This window comes from Ctenopharyngodon idella, chromosome 6, assembly GCF_019924925.1.
Source record: "Ctenopharyngodon idella isolate HZGC_01 chromosome 6, HZGC01, whole genome shotgun sequence".
Lineage (NCBI taxonomy): Eukaryota > Metazoa > Chordata > Actinopteri > Cypriniformes > Xenocyprididae > Ctenopharyngodon > Ctenopharyngodon idella.
Genome location: NC_067225.1, coordinates 26429943 through 26449141, shown reverse-complemented (window position 1 = coordinate 26449141; position 19199 = coordinate 26429943). Strand labels below are relative to the sequence as shown.

Sequence of the window (19199 nt, the reverse complement as noted above, 5' to 3'; positions counted from 1 at the left end):
TCTTTAAAACTTGGTACTTTTCTTTATAGGTTATTTTATTGTTAGATAAAAGTTTCTGTAACATTTCTGTAGCACTTTATTTTACAGTCCTGTTCTTCGTGTACGTACTATAGCAATTACAATAACTGGGTTATAACTAGGTACTAACCCTAAACCTACCCCTAAACCTAACTTTAACCCATGTAGTTACCTAATATTACTGTACTTTCTTGGGTAAGTACACTGTAAGTACACTACAAGTACATGTACATGTACTGTAAAATAAAGTGTAACCAACATTTCTAACAGTTTTGTGCCTTCATGCTTTAAAAAAAAAGTCACATAATTTACTTGAAAGTGCACTTCTCCAAATGCATATTAGAATATCACAATTACAAATCCATTATATGTTTCATGGTATTGATAACTTAATGAATTCTGCTCTCTTAGAGTTGGAAAGGCTTTGATATAGTTGGTCTGCCACTGCGTCGGAACGAGTCTTCGTGACAGAATCTTTGTACTGAATGGAAGTGATGGCAGTCAGGCAGGCAGCAGTCTCGGCTTCTGTCAGAGAAGTTGTCTTCAGAGAGATGAAAGGGAAATCTGTCCACAAAATCGCTCTATGAGGAGTGTGTGTGAGAGTGTTTGTCACATATATCACAAAGCTCAGTTTGTCTTCTTTTCATCTGAAGACATACTCTGTTTTTCCTTTCTTTCTTTCTTTCTTTCTTTCTTTCTTTTTTTTTTTTTTTTTTTTTTTTGCATCACTTTTGAATTTCTTCATCCAGCTGAAAGGAGATGACCGCATTTTAAATGGGTCAAATTGAATGATAGAATGATTATAGGCGGTGCTTCCAACATCAAATGAATGCATTTGCTTCTTTTTTTCTTAAGTAAGGTTGTCTGTTCTTTCCCCCTAGTCGTTTTGTTTTCTTTGTACTAACAATGCAAATACACTGCATGGTTGAACTCATTTTGGTAAGACGAAAGTGAAATCATTAGTACATTGTTGAACATACGCAGGTAAGCCATACACTATGGGCTTGGTCTTAGCTTGCCTTCCATAAAAATACACCAGATCAAGTTCATAATTCATCATAAACTCCAAACATTCACTGAAATTTAGAGTATATGTCCTTAATGACGTACACAGGTTGATGTTTGTTGTTCTCTATCTGACATTCGCTATATTCATGGTCAGTATCTTTTTGGCAGTGCCTCGCTGCTGCATTTATTTGAGGAAGCAAAATCCCTTTTAGGGATGAAGCACCTGGGCCTGGCTGCTTAATGGAATAGCTTTAACATTAAGTAAATAAACAGCTTGCATTTGAAAAGTGTGTGTGTGTGTGTGTGTGTGTGTGTGTGTGTGTGTGTGTGTGTGTGTATGAGAGACAGAGAGAGAGGGGGAGTGTATTTGTGCTGTGGGTAGGAAAGGAGATACGCCTACACTGGTTAGCTGAAGTTTTGTTGTGGTTTTTAAACTGTAATAAGAGTTTGACTTTGGACTTTGTTAAAGGTGAAATGTGTAATTTCTTCGCCACTTTGGCACCAAATGGAATTGCAAAAATATTGTTTATGCAATTAATATAATACTGTTGTAAGGAATTGTAAGGAAAAGCAATGAACTGATTTCACAGTGGCATATATCAGTGATATCGATTTTGTTGGTGATTTATGCAAAGGTCCTACTTTTGGACTACTTGTATGGTCTGTAAGTTAGCTTTTTTTTTTTTTTTTTTTTTTCAAATTGGGGTCAAATTTTCAGAGTGTCTGCTGAAATTTTCTGAACTGATACAAAATCCATTGATTCATTTGATTCAAAATAGTAAAAGGTACTAGGCTATACTTATACGATCGACTGTTCATATAGTCAAATATTCAAATAATACTATAGCCTACTACAATATTAAACTGTTGTGTGAGGTATAAAATGCAATATATTAGGGGTTTCTATCTGAATAATAATATAGCTCTTGTTGAGAATGTCTGTAAACAGTTTGTGGTTATGAAAGGGGTCCTTTTAAAAAAAAAAATTGAAGAAATCTTGCTTTGAATGAAAAATGTCTTTTTTGTGCGAGTAATCACTTTAAATTGCTCTCTTTGCACTTGGTCTGTAATATATAATCTTTTGGGCTAAAATACTGTATAATATTAAAATTAATGTTATTGCATGGACAAAGTAGCATGCATTTTACTTGTCACTTCTCTGGTTAAATTTTTCTTCACTGTAGACTGAAAGATAATTCAACGTATCAAACAAATAAAGTGAAGAGGCACGTTAAAAGCAGATCTGTTTACTGTGTGTTTTGCAGCAGGTTGAGGATTGGCCGCTTTAGTTGTTATTCATAAACAGTCCTCCCAAGCTCGAGGGAGGGAGGGAGGGAAAAAAGAAAGAAGACGTGGAAAAAAAAGAGAAAGCAGCAAAGAGCTTAAGTCCAGGACTGAAAACAGGAATGACAAACACCATTAGCTGAAAAATTTCCATCTCATTGCAACTATGTTATTGTTTACTTTAGCATACACATCCTAATATGGTTTCATCTCTGTTAAAACAGAGCAGAAGGAAGGCCAGGGGCCCGGCCCGGGGTAGAGGCCTTTAAACTGCAACTTAGACAATAAGAAACAAATGTCACAGGCCTTGCCTCTCATTATTATGTTATTCAACCTTGCCCACGTCTTGGTGCATGATCGCTAATGATATTTAGTTGTTTTTTTTTGTTTGTTTTTTTTCTTGGCTGGGTTCTCTTTCTCTCTGTCCACAGCTATTCATATTTCATCTTTTCCTCATGAGCTTACTTAACACCGGTTTGTTTACCGATTTCCTATTGAAACAGGAAGTTGGGGCAGGGCATATCAAAATACCCAATAGCCTTTAGTTGACATTACAGTCATGATTTGCTACTTGCGGACAAAAATGAGTGTAGGATGAGTCTTCGTAAATATTTTTTTTCCAGTTTTTTTTTTTATTTTATTTATTTTGGCATTATGATAATTGGAAAGAAAATGAAAACGACTAGAAAGATTTTCCTAATTTTAATGAAAATATGATTATAAATTTGGTCATTTTACATAATAAATGACCAAATGTATAATCATATCATATTTTATTTTATTTTATAATGGTTATTTTATTTTATAATGGCTATTATTTTTTATTTTATTTTATAATGGTTATTTTTATTTTTTATTTTATAACGGTTATTATATTTTTTATTTTATAATGGTTATGTTTTATTTTATAAAGGTTATTTCTATCTTTAGTTTTTGGGTGAAATATATATATGCGTGCACGATTTCGTAAATCGAGGGATCGTGCGCACAATTTAATTTGTTTTCTTGCATGTCATCTGCAGGGCTCTGAAGTTTTGTACTTTTTTTTTTTACTGATTTTTTTTATTTTTTTTATGCTAAATTCATTAGTATTTCTCTCTTTGTTCTTTTGCCTTGTATCTCTCTCTCACTCTCTCTTTCAGTTTTTCACTCTTTTGTTTGTTGTGGTTGCCTGTTCACTGGTTGCCTGTGTTTGTCTTGTTTAGGTATATATCAGCAAGGGATAAGGGTTGGTGTGTTTCAGAACAGATTAGTGCAGTCACAGATTGTGTCCCTCCTCTCACTGCTGCGCCCTCATACACAAGACTCTTCAAGCGCTATTTGACCAATCAAGCTCTTTTATTCTCTTCTCTGATTGGTGAGTAACTTTAGGACCTTTATTCTGTTCGTGTCTGTAATGTATTTAAGAATACTGTTGATTTAATGCAGGTTTTCAGAACACATGGCTTATGTGATTAGTCAGAGGAGCCTTTATCAAAGAGACGATGAAAAACGTTAATGCCAAGAGAAATGACAGGACATGGATATGGCTTCTTTTTTGTTTTTTTACAGCAGATCCTTCAGGAAATGGCCCTTAAAGGGTAGATCTCTTTTCACCCTCTTCCTTGTAGGTTAAGGATGTGGCCGGCCTCACCTCAATCCTAAAATCCTCATGCTTATGATATTTACTCAGCGATATCTGCAGCTGTAGATGAATGGCATTCTGGGACATTGAGGAATGTTGAAGGTCAGCCACTGTAACCTTAGATCTGAAGCGGGCAGACGCTTCAGTGCAGGCTACACCTTATCTATGGGTATATTGTCATAACATGGATTTAAATGGAGATTAGAATTTTGTGGTGTTCTTTTTCTTACTTTTACTTTTTTCTTTACCTTTATGTTTGCAAGATAGAAATGTGCACTTTTTCAATCGATGGAACATTTTTATTTCTAATAAGATTTTTATTAGATCGATCTATCTATCGTTCTATCTATCATTCTATCCATCGTTCTATCTATCTATCGTTCTATCTATCTTTCTATCTATTCTATCTTTCGATCGATCAATTATTCTATCGGCCAACCGAACGATTATTCCATCTATCGTTCAATCGTTCTTCTCTCTGTTCTGTCTGTCTTGTCTGTCTTTCTCTTTTTCATCCTATCTATCTATCTATCTATCTATCTATCTATCTATCTATCTATCTGTCTGTTGTTCTGTCTTTGGTTCATCGATCAATCGATCGATTGATTATTCTATCTATCGATCGAGTATTATTATTATTATATCGATCGATTATTCTATATATCAGTCGATTGATTATTCCATCGATCGATTGTTCTATCGGTCCTTCAATCATTCTTCTCTGTCCTGTCTGTCTTTCTCTTTTTCATCTATCTATTAATCGATTGATTATTCTATCAATCGATTATTCTGTCGATTTGATCGATTATCTATCTCTCTATCTATTGATCTACCTATCGTTATATCGTTCTATCATTCTATCTATCTTTCTATCTATTATTCTATCTTTCGATCGATCAATTATACTATTGGTCAATCATTTTTTCTATAGGCCAACCGATCGATTATTCCAATCGTTCTTCTCTCTGTTCTGCCCGTCTTTCTCTTTTTTATCTATCTATCTATCTATCTATTCTATCTTTCGATCGATCGTTCATACTAATGGTCAGTCGATTATTCTATCGGCCAATGGATCGTTCAATCGGTCTTCTCTCTGTTCTGTCTGTCTTTCTCTTTTTCATCCTATCTATCTGTCTGTCTGTCTATTGTTCTGTCGATTGATTTATTATTATATCAATCGATTAATCTATATATCAGTCGATTGATTATTCCATAGATCGATTGTTCTATCGGTTGATCTATTGATTGTTCTATCGGTCGGCCGAGTGATTGTTCTGTCGGTCCTTCAATCATTCTTCTCTGTCCTGTCTGTCTTTATCTTTTTCATCTATCTATTAATCGATTGATTATTCTATCAATCGATTATTCTGTCGATTGATCGATTAATCTCTCTATTGATCAATTATCTCTCTCTCTCTCTCTCTCTGTCTGTCTGTCTATCTATTGATTTATCTATTGTTCTATCTAACTTTCTGTCTATTATTCTAACTTTCGAATGATCAATTATACTATTGGTCAATCAATTTTTCTATTGGCCAACCGATCGATTATTCCAATTATTCTTCTCTCTGTTCTGCCCGTCTTTCTCTTTTTCATCTATCTATCTATCTATCTATCTATAGACAGTAGTAAATCAGTGAGTATATTTTACTGTGAAGTGTTTTGCTACTTTCAGGCTAGAATAAATTTCTTTGATTAGGTTTGGTTGTGTGAGTAATACCATATGAATGGGGCTGCATAGATTGAGTTTTGGTTCTTTTTTTCAGATGCTGTCTGGCTCAATCCTGCCTAATAAGTGCACAGACAGATAAACTATCGTCACCTCATGGAATGGAGGCGGATAGGACATAAGTAATCCATATTGATTTTGACATTACAATGTTGTAAGTGATAACTACGTTAACAGGCGCCATAAAACCAAAGCCCTAATTAGGCCGTATTTCATACTAACCATTAGGTAGGCTTTTTAATTCAACAATGATACCAACGTAATCAATTTTCCCTGCATTTTGTGTCTTAGAAAAAGCAATGCACAAAGCCAGCTTTGTCTTTAAGGCAAAAGGGAACAACGTTGTTTTTAACCTCCTTTTAATGAACTTTGTGTGGCTGTTGTTTGCAGACTTCAAGGTCGAATTCGTAGAATGGCTGCACATTTTTTGTAAACATGTTTACATGCAGACATGTGTCAATACAGTAAATGTGTACAGGCTCAGAGAGGCCATACCGGTTAACTCGGTGTTGTTGTTTTTTCTAATAGTTTTAGCACCTTATATGCACGTGAGTGTTTGTGCAAACGTCTGTGTGGCCAGGCGCTCATGCACCTGCAAAAAACTATAGTTTCACAACCCCATAATGATGCTTCTGCTCACAATGAGCATCTGTTTGTAATCGTGGGCCACAAGTGTTCAAAAAAAAAAAAGAAAGAAATAAAGGCAATGAAAGCAAAAAAGAGAAGAATGCTTGAGCAGCAGTGGTATTAAATATGAATTAATGGAATGAAGCCTAGACATGGCTGTAGCGACGAAAAAAACATTAATAAAATTTGTGTTACTGGCACGTAGGTACATTTGGACTTAGTATCCTTTAATTAGAAGTGAGATATTAGCATTTCATAGGGATTTACACAGGGAAGACACTGCCACAGACAGGAGCACTTTCATTCCGCTCTGTTCTGCATGTAATGAGCGGTGTCATTAGTTGATGGAGAGGATTCTGCCCCGACTCTACCTTGAAAGGCACGTCATTTACATAATTCTTAGGAATACGGCCTATAATGGATTCCTCAATGAATAAAATAAAACAGCACTTCTTTAAAATTTTAAGAGTAATGTGCACAGGCTCTGATTCGTTTGTTGGTGCGGTTTGGCTAAGTCAATCGAGATGAAGTCCTGGGGGGTTGATGAGGAGAGATTGACTTATGTCTGAGAGTTAAGACCTCAGATTTTGCTCTGGGAATGGAGAAGTGCGTCATAAATTCGGAATGAGATCAATAATGTGGTGACATGAAAGTCTTAAAGCTACGGATCAAAAACAGGGGGAATGTATGACACAAACTGTGTTTGTGTGATCCGTTGAATCCGGGTTTGGTGGTTTTTGTGGGATGATTTGGGTTGCAATGCTGTCATTTCTGGTGCAGTTGCTTTTGGTAGACAGCAATAGTTAAATGTCATTATTCACGATAATTCGACTGGAAAGTGGAGGTGTTTTCCTTCCCCTTTCAAATGTAAGTTTATAAGCCCTCAGATGTCATCCCTCCCCCATCTGTCTCGCGTATTACTTTCACTTTCCCCCTCTCCCACCCATCAGATCAGCGGTGAAGTGATTTTGTATTTTATTGATGAGCTCCAAAGTGGCAAGTCTAGGAAATGGTACCTTTGATCAGAGTGTCACTAGGAAATGGAACTTGAGGGTGTGAAGTCCGCCAGGTGAGATACATCCAGCCTCCGTAAGCCCCTCCCTCATCACGTTTAAGCGAGACAAGAACCCTCTCCCCATCTCACCCCCCCATCCGAAAACACATATTTGTTTTGCCTGTTTTCACTCCAAGTTACATGAGCGCCGATTACAGCTTTTCATTAGTGAAAATTGGGTATTTGTTTTAAACTTTAACCAATCACTTTGATATGCTAATTACGCTGTAATTTAATTTGAGTCCCGTAATGATGATGCCGTTATTATGGACATAAATGATGCAGTTAAGCAGAGAGTAATCTCATTTGCATACTGTACATGCCAGTAAATTAAAGCCTTTCCTGCTTGGCTTCAACTTTAATTTTCCACTTCTTTTCACACAGCCTCTCTCCCAGCCCTCCATCTAATAACAGGCCTTTGCGTGTTTGATGTGGAGAGCCGCTGTTACGCTCCGAGTCTAGTCACAATATGTAATACATAAAGGGGGCTCGTTAGCACACTGAGTGTGCCTCTAAGATGCTGCCATTAATAGGAAGAGGTGGGTCTCACTTCGGGCTTTTTCCGCAGATACTTGCGCTCACCCCCCATCCCTCCCATCCCCCCCATATTCTTTTCTCCTGGCTGTCTTTTTGTATTTCCACTTTTTGTCACCTCAGAAAAGAAAAGACAAGAAAAAAAAAAACCATTAAAGAACTGAAGGTTAGCCTTTTTGCAGCAGGCACCGTTGTTTTGATCATGGAGAAGACTGATTGGTTTAAAGGGCAATTTGTGTGCCGGTGCATGATTCATGGTCATGGGATGAGCAGGGTGCACGTGTTTATTAAATCCGTTTTTACCTTATCACGTTTATGTTGACAGCTCCTTAATGCACTCACAATAAATCCTATAGTGTCACCATCTTAATTCTCATAATTGATTTTTCTTGGATATTTATGTATATTTTTTATCACTATATATATGTTTTTCTTCCCCTATATTATATATATATAATATAGGGGAAGGAAAACACCTCCACTTTCCAGTCAAATTATCATGAATAATGACATTTAACTATTGCCGTCTACCAAAAGCAACTGCACCAGAAACGACAGCATTGCAACCGAAATCATCCCACAAAAACCATAAAACCCGGACTCGACGGATCACACAAACAGTTTGTCATACGTTCCCCTGTTTTTGATCCGTAGTTTTAAGACTTTAATGTAATCCTCACCCTTATTTAAGGATATGTAAAATGTATTGTTTTTATTTATTTTAATGGTTTATAGGTTGTTTTGATTCGCAGGGGCAGGGTTAGTTGATATATAGCCTTGTTGGAAAACTAAAAAACAAAAAAAAAATTAAACAAAGTGATAAGTAAATCGCTTTTCCCCGCAAAAAAATATCTCCTGCATGCGCTTCCTTTTTGTAATTTAAGAAAGATTGCCCGAAAGTCTGTCTCTCTCTTTTTCTCTGGGTGGAGGGGATATTTTATGGACTTAATGCTGACAATACAATTGCCCTTCAGCGCGAATGCTTTTCCATTTTGTACCATAAAGAATATTATTTTCCTGCCAGCCAATTTTCTCCGTTAGTCCCTAATTGGCTCCATAAATCTGGTGGCGTGGAGGGTGAGGAATGTTTCGGTGTCGCAGAGTGTAATCCTCACCCTTATTTACCAATTCATTAAGATTCATTGATGCAGGATAGGGTGAGAGGAAATGACAGCATAAATCAGGGTTCCAACATAATGACCCTAATCAGCTGGGAATTGCAGAAAATGGCATGATGAACTATGTCCTTGCGTTAGTGCCCACTGTACGTTGTCATTGCGCTTGCTTTATGGGTGGGACGCATCTCCCTGACACGGACTGTATTTAACACAAAAAAAGAGTTGTTAAAAAGCCGATTCCATTAAAGCGCTCGTCGGTTTCACGCGAGGTCTTTTGCCGTTTACCCCTAGCATGCCCTTTACCTTTGGTTTAACTGCTTAATGGAAGACAGAGGACTCCCTTTCTTTTTAACCCTTTCAGTATACTGTATTAATATGCTTCATCTTAATATGCAAGCCTCTATAGGAAGAGGTGCATTACACCAATATGGCAGAACAGATGCCATATGTCTGCTCATTTTGCAACATGCATTTTCTAGTAAACATTCAGAAAGATATTTCACTTTTGAGCACAAGTCTTCAATTTGGCACCGGCACCTCACAGCTGTGCAATATCCCTTTCTCGATATTGGCTAAGTATGCAGGATGGAAAGTACACTAAACGATGTTGTGGTTTGATGTCTGTGGTGAAGAATTTTAGTTATAAAACTATAGAGAGGTCATGTGATTCCTGAATGTTGCAAAGTAGTCTTTCGGGGTTCCCCTATGGTTTTTGCTTTTGTTCACAAGACGCAAGCTGTGACGTCAAATGTTTTTGTGCAGAAATTAGGTTTTGTGCATGCAAGCTCTGAAAATTGCTGAGATAATACAGCATGTTTATACCCGATAAAGCCAAACGACTAGTCGATCAGAATGATTTATGCCTATTGTGTATTTTGTAATCAACGCAGTAAGCATAAAAAAAAAACGTTTATAGAGTGATTGTTAACATTTTCTTGTCATGTTTTGACGATTCAGAGGGTAATTATGATTTTTATTAGATCGTTTGATGATAATTTCTCATGTGAAAAACTTAAACTGCAACAAAGACCTGAGCTCTCATTTGCACGATCACAGTTGACCAGTTCTGCATAGAACTTGCTTATCTCAAATGCACTTTTTGCTTGCTTTCTCCTGTATGCTTGAGTGTTTCTTCAACTTCAAGCACTTTTTTTATGTCCTAAGGGTTGATTTATTTTTTTTTTAACAATAAGACTTTTACGCATGCCTTATTTTTATTTAATTTATTTTTGCTTATTTTCAAATGCCTTTTTTAGACTTTTTTCATTGTTATAAAGTTTCCCCTTAATTTTGTAGTTTTGCAAAGAAAGTATTAATTAATTGAGTGTTTTTTTTTTTTTTTTATTCATATTGATGATTCACATCCATTACAGAATGCTGCCAAACACATAACATTGTTCGAAATGTGATGGAAATGACACACAAAAAAAGCAAATTCATGTTTGTTTAGTCAAAAGGCTTTACATATTTACTTTTTAATACATTTAATATTTCAGCAATCTTTTTCAAGCATTTAAATGATGCTTTGTCAATCACATATATTTGCCATCTTTTTTTTATGATGTTCATATGCTGTTGGGCCTGCAGATAATTCAGGTTGCTCTGCTTGGCTGTAGTTATGTTGTTGCCTTTTCCATTAATGCCAATTGACACCATGTCAGTGCAACTGGGTAATTTACCCCCAAGATAATGTTTCTAATAATACAGGCCCTCTCATGGTTTAGACTGGAAATATTAATTAGACAAAGTTTGCAGAGGCTAAACTCCCCATCCCACAAATACGCGGTTGACACATTTCCTCTGCGCAAAAGTCCGCGTTCGCTCCACCCACGGGAGTGCTCGTTGCACGAATTTCAAGTAACAATGATTAAAAATATATGACACACTTTTAAATAATATTAAAACAATATGCACTTTGGCCAGTCCCAGAGGATGTGGAAGATTGAATGCCTTGTTTTCTTTGCCGAGTGCGTGCGGGTGTTTGACAGTTGTAATTTGTCCGTTGTGCTGTGGGGCCTTTTGAGTGAAGGCCTCCTTCCCCACAGCTCGATGCCTCACATGCACACGGTGAGACCCGGCTCACGGTTACTGACTCTTCGCTGCCGTGCTAATCATCACAAGCTGTCTGTGAACGAATCCTTCAATGTCGCTTGAAGGAGAGTCGCTCAGGAGCTTGGCGTAAACCGCTCATACAGTTCCACATCCCAAAATTGGCCTTTCTATCCTGGTAGAGGCTGCATTAAAACTCATTAGACTTTTTCTTATTTACTTTGGTCTCTATTGGCTGTTTCGCTAAAAATACCGTGGCCTGCCTTACTTTTGTGCGTTCCATCATAGTCTTGGCACAGCAGGGCCTTAAACGCAGCGCAGACTTTGTCGTAAAGTCATTGAGGAGACAAACTGTTTTGTGTACCTCTTGAAATTATACATCTATTTAGCCTCTCCGCTGGAGTTGTCTTCCGGTTGACAGCATCCTGATTGTTCATTTCTTGTTCATTTCTCAAGCTTGTAGTGTGATAATGGGTTCATATTTATTTGAATCATTGTGCGCAACATTACAGGGCGTCGGTACCGGCTTGCGGTGATGGTCTGGTGATATGTTTCAATCTGGATTTCACGCGTAAGGATCTTATTACGTTTCTCTCGATGTGTAATAAATATGTGTTTAGACCCCTGTATCACTCATTTTTGTAGCTCTTCAGAGTGAGGATAAATCGATTTGGAGAGTTAAATGAAATGAATGTGAGAGCGGTTGGACTGAGAAGACAGGAAGTTGAAAAGAAACTGTTATGAAAGATTAAAAAGGACTTTTTCTAATACTTCAATACTTAGGGACTTGACACTCAAAAGAACATTCTACTCATCTACTCATCCTCTTGGTGCTTGAATAGTAAGTAAAGTAAATAGTAAGTAAATTATGAAGTATACACTATTATTACAATTTATTCTAACTGTCTTCTCTTATAATGTATTTTAACTCTCTTTTGACATTTGTGCTTATTTCAGTTACATATAACATTTTTCATGGCTAAAGTCATATTACACAAATTGTGCTACAAGAATTTATTCTTGTGATGGCAAAGCTGAATTTTCAGCATCATTACTCCAGTCTTCAGTGTCACATGATCCTTCAGAAATCATTCTAATACGCTGATTTGGTACTCAAGTTACATTTCTTATTATTATCAATGTTAAAAGCAGTTGTGCTGTTTAATATTTTTGTGGAAACCGTGATATTTGATGAATAGAAAGTCCAAAAGGACAGCATTTATTTAAAATATTTTTGTCAATACACAAGTCTTTACTGTCACTTTTGACTTTGACTTTATATATATCTTATGCACCTCTTCTACTAGATATAATAAAGCATATCCAAGCTTCTGTTTTCAAGGAAAGAGATTTGTGCAGTCAAATTCCCAAAAAGGACAACAAAAGCACCATAAAAATGGTCTGTAGCCATGCATTTGGATTGGGATTTGGATTGGATTGAACTGTGGTTAAAGGGTTAGTTCACCCCAAAATAAAAATTCTGTCATTAATTACTCACCCTCATGTCATTCCAAACCCATAAGACTTTCGTTCATCTTCGGAACACAAATGAAGATAAGCCTAAATTCAATCTGTTCATCATATAAAGCGGTCGTGTCTCTTCAGAACATGTGGACTAAACCGCTCATTAAATATGGATAAGTTTTACGATCTCTTTATGAACTTTTTGAAGCGTCAAAGTGGTAGTTATGTAGCTGTCTATGGAGGGACAGAAACCTCTCAGATTTCTTCAAAAAGATCTTCATTTGTGGTCCGAAGATGAACAAAAGTCTTAGAGGTTTGGAATGACATGAGAGTGAGTAATTAATGACAGAATTTACATTTTTGGGTGAACTAACCCTATAAGTAATTTGTAGGTGAACAATCCCTTGAAAAGAATAGTTGTTTCTTTATTCACCTATTCACCTATCAGGTACTTGTTTTTTTTTTTTACTGACTTAGTCAATACCATTGTGAATGTTTACAGTAAAATCAAACTCGACGCTTTGTCATTGTAAATAGACAAGAACCCACAGCCATAATTGATATTTTCCGAGCACTAGTTACTGAGTAATTGACTGTGGTAATGTTTAACTGGTTTTACAAGTTCTTTGCTGCTGTTTTCGTGGAGGCAATAAGGATGATGCTGCTTGTCTGTTTGTTCCGCAGACCGAGCCGGACATATAGGAGGAACGTGAGGTCCGTGAGACCTCGCCCTTTTGAGTGACACATTCCCACCCCCATCTAGTTCGCATTCACGTTGGCCGTTAGCAGCTGTAGCCCATCCGTCCTAATGCTTCTTTAAATGTCAGGAGAACGACTGTTTGTTTGTCTTGAGCTTCTCCTCCAACTGTTTATTCAAGACGAGCTGCATTTGCATTGACCTTGCTGTCCATACATGCTTGCCCGCCGCCTTCCATTCTTTTCGTCCCCTCGCACGCTCTCTTTCTCTGAAGAATGTTTACATTTCGGCTCGCCCTCTGTGTAACCTATGGGATCTGTTGATCATTCCACCTGGTTAATGTTAAATTGCTCTTTGCGAGAAGATGTGTTTGTTCATAAACAGAAAGAAAAGGCCCTGTTCTCCCTCTTGTTTACCGTAGTCATGGCAGCAATCAGTTATTAAACAAATAGCGAGCTTTGTTTGTAGGAGCTGCTGGACCGGCATTAGCCCTACAAGGTCTGGAAGCAAACTCAAGAAAGCACAAAAGAAAAGACAAGACCAGTCTGTCCAAACGTGGTGGGGTTTTGTTCTCAGAATGCCGCCACAGTAGTGTTGAGATATGTTTCTGGCCTGGAGAGGCCCGCTGAGATTAGAGGGGCTGTTTGGTCTCGCAGTGAGATCTCCTTTTGGCAGAATGTCATTGCTGCTGTCATTTCCTCTTTGAGAGGGTGACTAGCAATTCTTTTCCACGAGGGCGAGTCGCTAGCCCTGATTGTGCCAACACGTGTGAAATGATGCAAAGTTGCGCCTTGACACGGAAGAACCAAACCGAAGGTAGCGCGATCCTTGATATCTAGCATAGATATGTGATAGACAGACTTTTGAGGAGGCTTTATTCCGGTCATAAGTAAACTTGCATTACACAAACCAAAATGTAAAATTACTCATATATGAATGTAGATATGTACCGATATAAAGATTCTGGCCGATATTGATAAGCTGATAATTATTTTCATGTTAAGGTGAATAATCAATAAATGGACAATATTGAAATTCTACACTATTTGGTAAAAAAAAAAAAAAAAAAAAATATATATACACATATATACACATACACACAATTCTCTCTGAGACTATATATTTATTGATTGTCCATTTATTGATTGTTCACCACTATAGAAAATATTTATCAGCTTATCAATATCGGCCAGAATCTTTATATCAGTACATCTCTACATTCATATATGAATCATTTTACCTTTTGGTTTGTGTTCAAGTTCCAAATAATACTAAATGGTTTTGTAATATATAAATTATTTTGGGGTTGAATTTCATGCAAAACTATATTGCCATATATACTTGTACTGTGATATAAAGTGTGTTTACATGCACCCTCATAATGCGATTATAATGGAATTTTTGTCAATATTGCAATTAAACTTTACCAAACGCAATACTTCGATCAAATAAATGCGATTAAGCTCATAATCGTAGTAACCATATTCACATTAAACTCGGTGTTGTACGCCGATTTTAATCTGAATAAACGGGCATTTAAACGCCGTAATCGCATTATTACCGCTCTGACCAAAGTGTGCATGCGTTCGGATGTACACGGTTAGAGTGTGTTGTTCACACAACTTCATGAATGAACTCCCTGACATTATTCTAAAGTTTTCTTTTCTCTAAATCACTAAACTCTGTCAACACAACTCGCTGTGCAGTCTCTGCTCCGTATCTTCATCCAGACGAAGCGAAGAACGCGATAGCAGCATGCAAACCCGGCATTGCGATGTTCATCATGGCGCCGTATAATATCTAGTACTTCCATAAAAATGTATTTTAAGTTTGATGTGAGGTGATTAAAACAATGGCCGGTAATATCCATAATGTATGCCTATCTGAGTGTTGTATAACCATGCTTATTAGTGAATATAATCAGAGTAATGAAAACTGCATGTAAACTGGTGTGAAGAGTTCTGCTTGTGTCATGTAAACATCTTACTGCGATTAAGACCTTACTCTGATTATGAGAAATAATCGCATTATTGGTGCACATGTAAATGTAGTCAATGTCTCATTCTGTACTAGGTCATAATTTTGCTCATACCACCCATCCCTAGCCAAAATACAGCTGTCTGCGTTACTCATCAGGAATCCTTGAGAAAAAGGAGAAAAGAAAAACCTCAAGATGCTCTCACACCTTTTCAGTCGTACAGATCATTGTGTTGTCTAGACAAGCAACAACGTTGAACCTAAACAACAGTGTGATCATGGGGTTTTGTCGTCCTTATTGTGACTACTTATCTGAAGCGTAAGAATGTTGTGCTTTTGTTGAGCGCTTGTGTAAACAGGGGTGTTGTGAGAACACAGACTTGTAAGAGCAGGTGGGCTTTCAGAACTTACCGGAATGACAGCATCTTTTTAACGTTGATGGAGTCTGCTTTCCGGCCTGGTGCACGGCACACACAAACAAACTCTCGGCATAAACACACTCACAGTCAAACCCTGGGAAATAATAAATAAGGGAGAAAGCTCTTGATTTTCTGTATTTGCTCATGCTTTTATGTTGGCCAGGTGTGGTGCGCACATGATTTGGTGTGTGTGCTCACAATATCAGATGAACCGAACAAAACGTCAACATACACAAATTCTGACCTTGTTGTATTATCCGTAGTTTGTTCCAAACACTTGTTGTGTTTAGCAAGCAAGCGTTTTGTGGGGAAAAGGCGCAGACATCTGATGATGGAGGTTTGTTTGGTAGGTGCCTGGTGGCAAGGGCTTAATCTCAGGGAATTTCCATTGTTTTGAAGTTTTTGCCTTAAGTCTTTGTTTTCTTTTTATTTAAAGCCACGATAAACACTGTAAACAAACACATCTGTTTCTCTTGCTGGTTATGTAAGTGCTTGTCTGTTATTCATGTTTATGCTGCATGCCTTTTTTTGTACCAAATGCAAGACAGAAAAATCACAAGAAAAGAATTGCACTTTTGTTATCAAAGTGGGGCGAAAATCCAAAGCTGGAATCATAATGATGAGACACTAAAACAATAGCTTAATTCATAAAGCCGTTGACATTATTAATGCCCTTCCACCAGATTATTTTTTTCCTTCATCTATTTGATATTTGTGATGGATAACAGGCATTTTCTTTCATCCTTTTTTTTGATCGCGATATTGCAGCTTTTGAATTATTCCATGGCGAAATTTAATGAGAAACTAGATTTATGGGTTTCATTTGTTTGTCAATTCCGAAATTAATTGGGTGTTAATTTTAGCTGGCCCTCTTCAGACGTGGAATTGGGTGCATGTGCAATACTTTGCATTCGTTGCAGCTTCACGTCTTTATTGTGGGTCACTAGTTTCGCATACATTAAAATAGCCCCCCGGCGCATTCTCATGATTACTTTTAGAGATGCCATGCATTCGCAAATTTACGCCCTTCCTTTATAATTATGAAAATTTAGTACGGAATGACAGTGCATGCATAATAGCCATTATCACCCTTTTTATGGAACACAATGAAAAAAATGAGAGAGAACAAATGAGACCGTAAAAGAGACAGAAAGGGAGAGAAGCTTGCTAAACAAGCCACAGCTTGTTTGTGGGAGTACCAGGTACTTGGTCCGTTTATCTCTAATTGAAAGGATGATTTTGAGCATGGAGCAGTTTAGTTACACATGTAAATTATTTACATAGTGTATTCAGGGTTTTTTTTTTTGAGAGAAAGCTAAAATAGGTGATGAAAGGGGGTAAGTAGAGGGCAGGGTTCCCACGGTCATGGAAAACCTGGAAATATCATGTTTATTCAAAATTGTGAATTGCAGGACTTCAAAATCAAAATGACCCCGTTTCCATTTATTGTATAGCAAAAAGTGCATTGTGGATAACTGCTTTACCCAAAAATGAAAATTATCCTGTAATTTACTCACCCTCAAGCTATCCTAGGTGTATATGACTTTCTTCTTTCAGCCAAACACAATCTTCAAAGTTTTTTAAGCTCCAAAAAGCGAATCCATCTGTAAGAAAAAAACGTTTAAAACTTTATAAACTATAATTACAGGCTTCCGGCAATGGCCGTACATGAGTCTACTTCCGGCAGAAGAGTGACCTCTGACACGACGCATGACGTATTGTACGCGAAAGTGCAGAGGATAGAGCAAAACAAAACACCGGTCATGAATTAGAAGTCTAAAACGAGAAATTTTAAAGAGAAATATCAGAGGATTTCGATATAAGAGAAGAGGAGCTTGAGTTTGTTGCGCAGCCCTATTTGTTTGAACTGCGAGAGGCGTCTACTCTTACTTAAGCTTACACTACTCTTACGTCCTAGGTCACGCTTCCACTGGAACTCGACTTTCATACAGCCATTGTGTATAGTTTATAAAGTTTTAACTATGGATATTTTTCTTACAAAAACACATCACTTCAGAAGTCATTTATTAACCCACTGAAGTTGTATGGATTAATTTTACGATGGATGGAGGTGGACTTCAAAATTTGGGAAGTGCCAGTAGTGAGTGTACAGCTTGTATAACAGTGTAACTTTGCTGTCCCCTCAAAATAACTCAACACACAGCCATTAATGTCTAAACCGCTGGCCACAAAAGTGAGTACACCCCTAAGTGAAAATGTCAAAATTGGGCCCAAAGTGTCAATATTTTGTGTGGCCACCATTATTTTCCAGCACTGCCTTAACCCTCTTGGGCATGGAGTTCACCAGAGCTTCACAGGTTGCCACTGGAGTCCTCTTCCACTCCTCCATGACGACATCACGGAGCTGGTGGATGTTAGAGACCTTGCGTTCCTTCACCTTCTGTTTGAGGATGCCCCACAGATGCTCAATATTGTTTAGGTCTGGAGACATTCTTTAGCAAGGCAGTGGTCGTCTTGGAGGTATGTTTGGGGTCGTTATCATGTTCGAATACTGACCTGCAGTCCAGTCTCCGAAGGGAGGGGATCATGCTCTGCTTCAGTATGTCACAGTACATGTTGGTATTCATGTTTGGTATTCATGGTTCCTCAATGAACTGTAGCTCCCCAGTGCAGCACTCATGCAGCCCCAGACCATGACACTCCCACCACCATGCTTGACTGTAGGCAAGACACACTTGTCTTTGTACTCCTCACCTGGTTGCCGCCACACATGCTTGACACCATCTGAACCAAATAAGTTTATCTTGTGGTCTCATCAGTTTATCCTGTGGTCTCATCAGACCACAGGACATGGTTCCAGTAATCCATGTCCTTAGTCTGCTTGTCTTCAGCAAACTGTTTGCGGGCTTTCTTGTGCATCATCTTTAGAAGAGGCTTCCTTCTGGGACGACAGCCATGCAGACCAATTTGATGCAGTGTGCGGCGTATGGTCTGAGCACTGACAGGCTGACCCCCCTCCCCTTCAACCTCTGCAGCAATGCTGGCAGCACTCGTACGCCTATTTCCCAAACACAACCTCTGGATATGGCGCTGAGCACGTGCACTCAACTTCTTTGGTCGACCATGGCGAGGCCTGTTCTGAGTGAAACCTGTCCTGTTAAACCGCTGTATGGTCTTGGCCACCGTGCTGCAGCTCAGTTTCAGGGTCTTGGCAATCTTCTTATAGCCTACGCCATCTTTATGTAGAGCAGCAGTTCTTTTTTTCAGATCCTCAGTTCTTTGCCATGAGGTGCATTGTTGAACTTCCAGTGACCAGTATGAGAGAGTGAGAGCGATAACACCAAATTTAACACACCTGCTTCCCATTCACACCTGAGACCTTGTAACACTAACGAGTCACATGACACCGGGGAGAGAAAATGGCTAATTAGGCCCAATTTGGACATTTTTGCTTAGGGGTGTACTCACTTTTGTGGCCAGCGTTTTAGACATTAATGGCTGTGTGTTGAGTTATTTTGAGGGGACAGCAAATTTACACTGTTATACAAGCTGTACACTCACTACTTTACATTGTAGCAAAGTGTCATTTCTTCAGTGTTGTTACATAAAAAGATATAATAAAATATTTACATGTGG

General features: G+C 37.9%; 1 protein-coding gene across 14 annotated transcripts in view; it reads left to right on the top strand.

Annotated features, from left to right (window-relative positions):
• foxp1b (forkhead box P1b) overlaps positions 1-19199 on the top strand; it is a 208882-nt gene that overhangs the window by 76974 nt on the left and 112709 nt on the right. For 3 of the 14 annotated variants that reach the window (XM_051896657.1, XM_051896654.1, XM_051896663.1), the window contains one exon: positions 3516-3667. The exons of the other annotated variants lie outside the window; for them this stretch is intronic. The gene's annotated coding sequence lies outside the window, so the exon portion shown is untranslated. The remainder of the gene's footprint in view (positions 1-3515; positions 3668-19199) is intronic. 14 annotated transcript variants of the gene reach the window in all.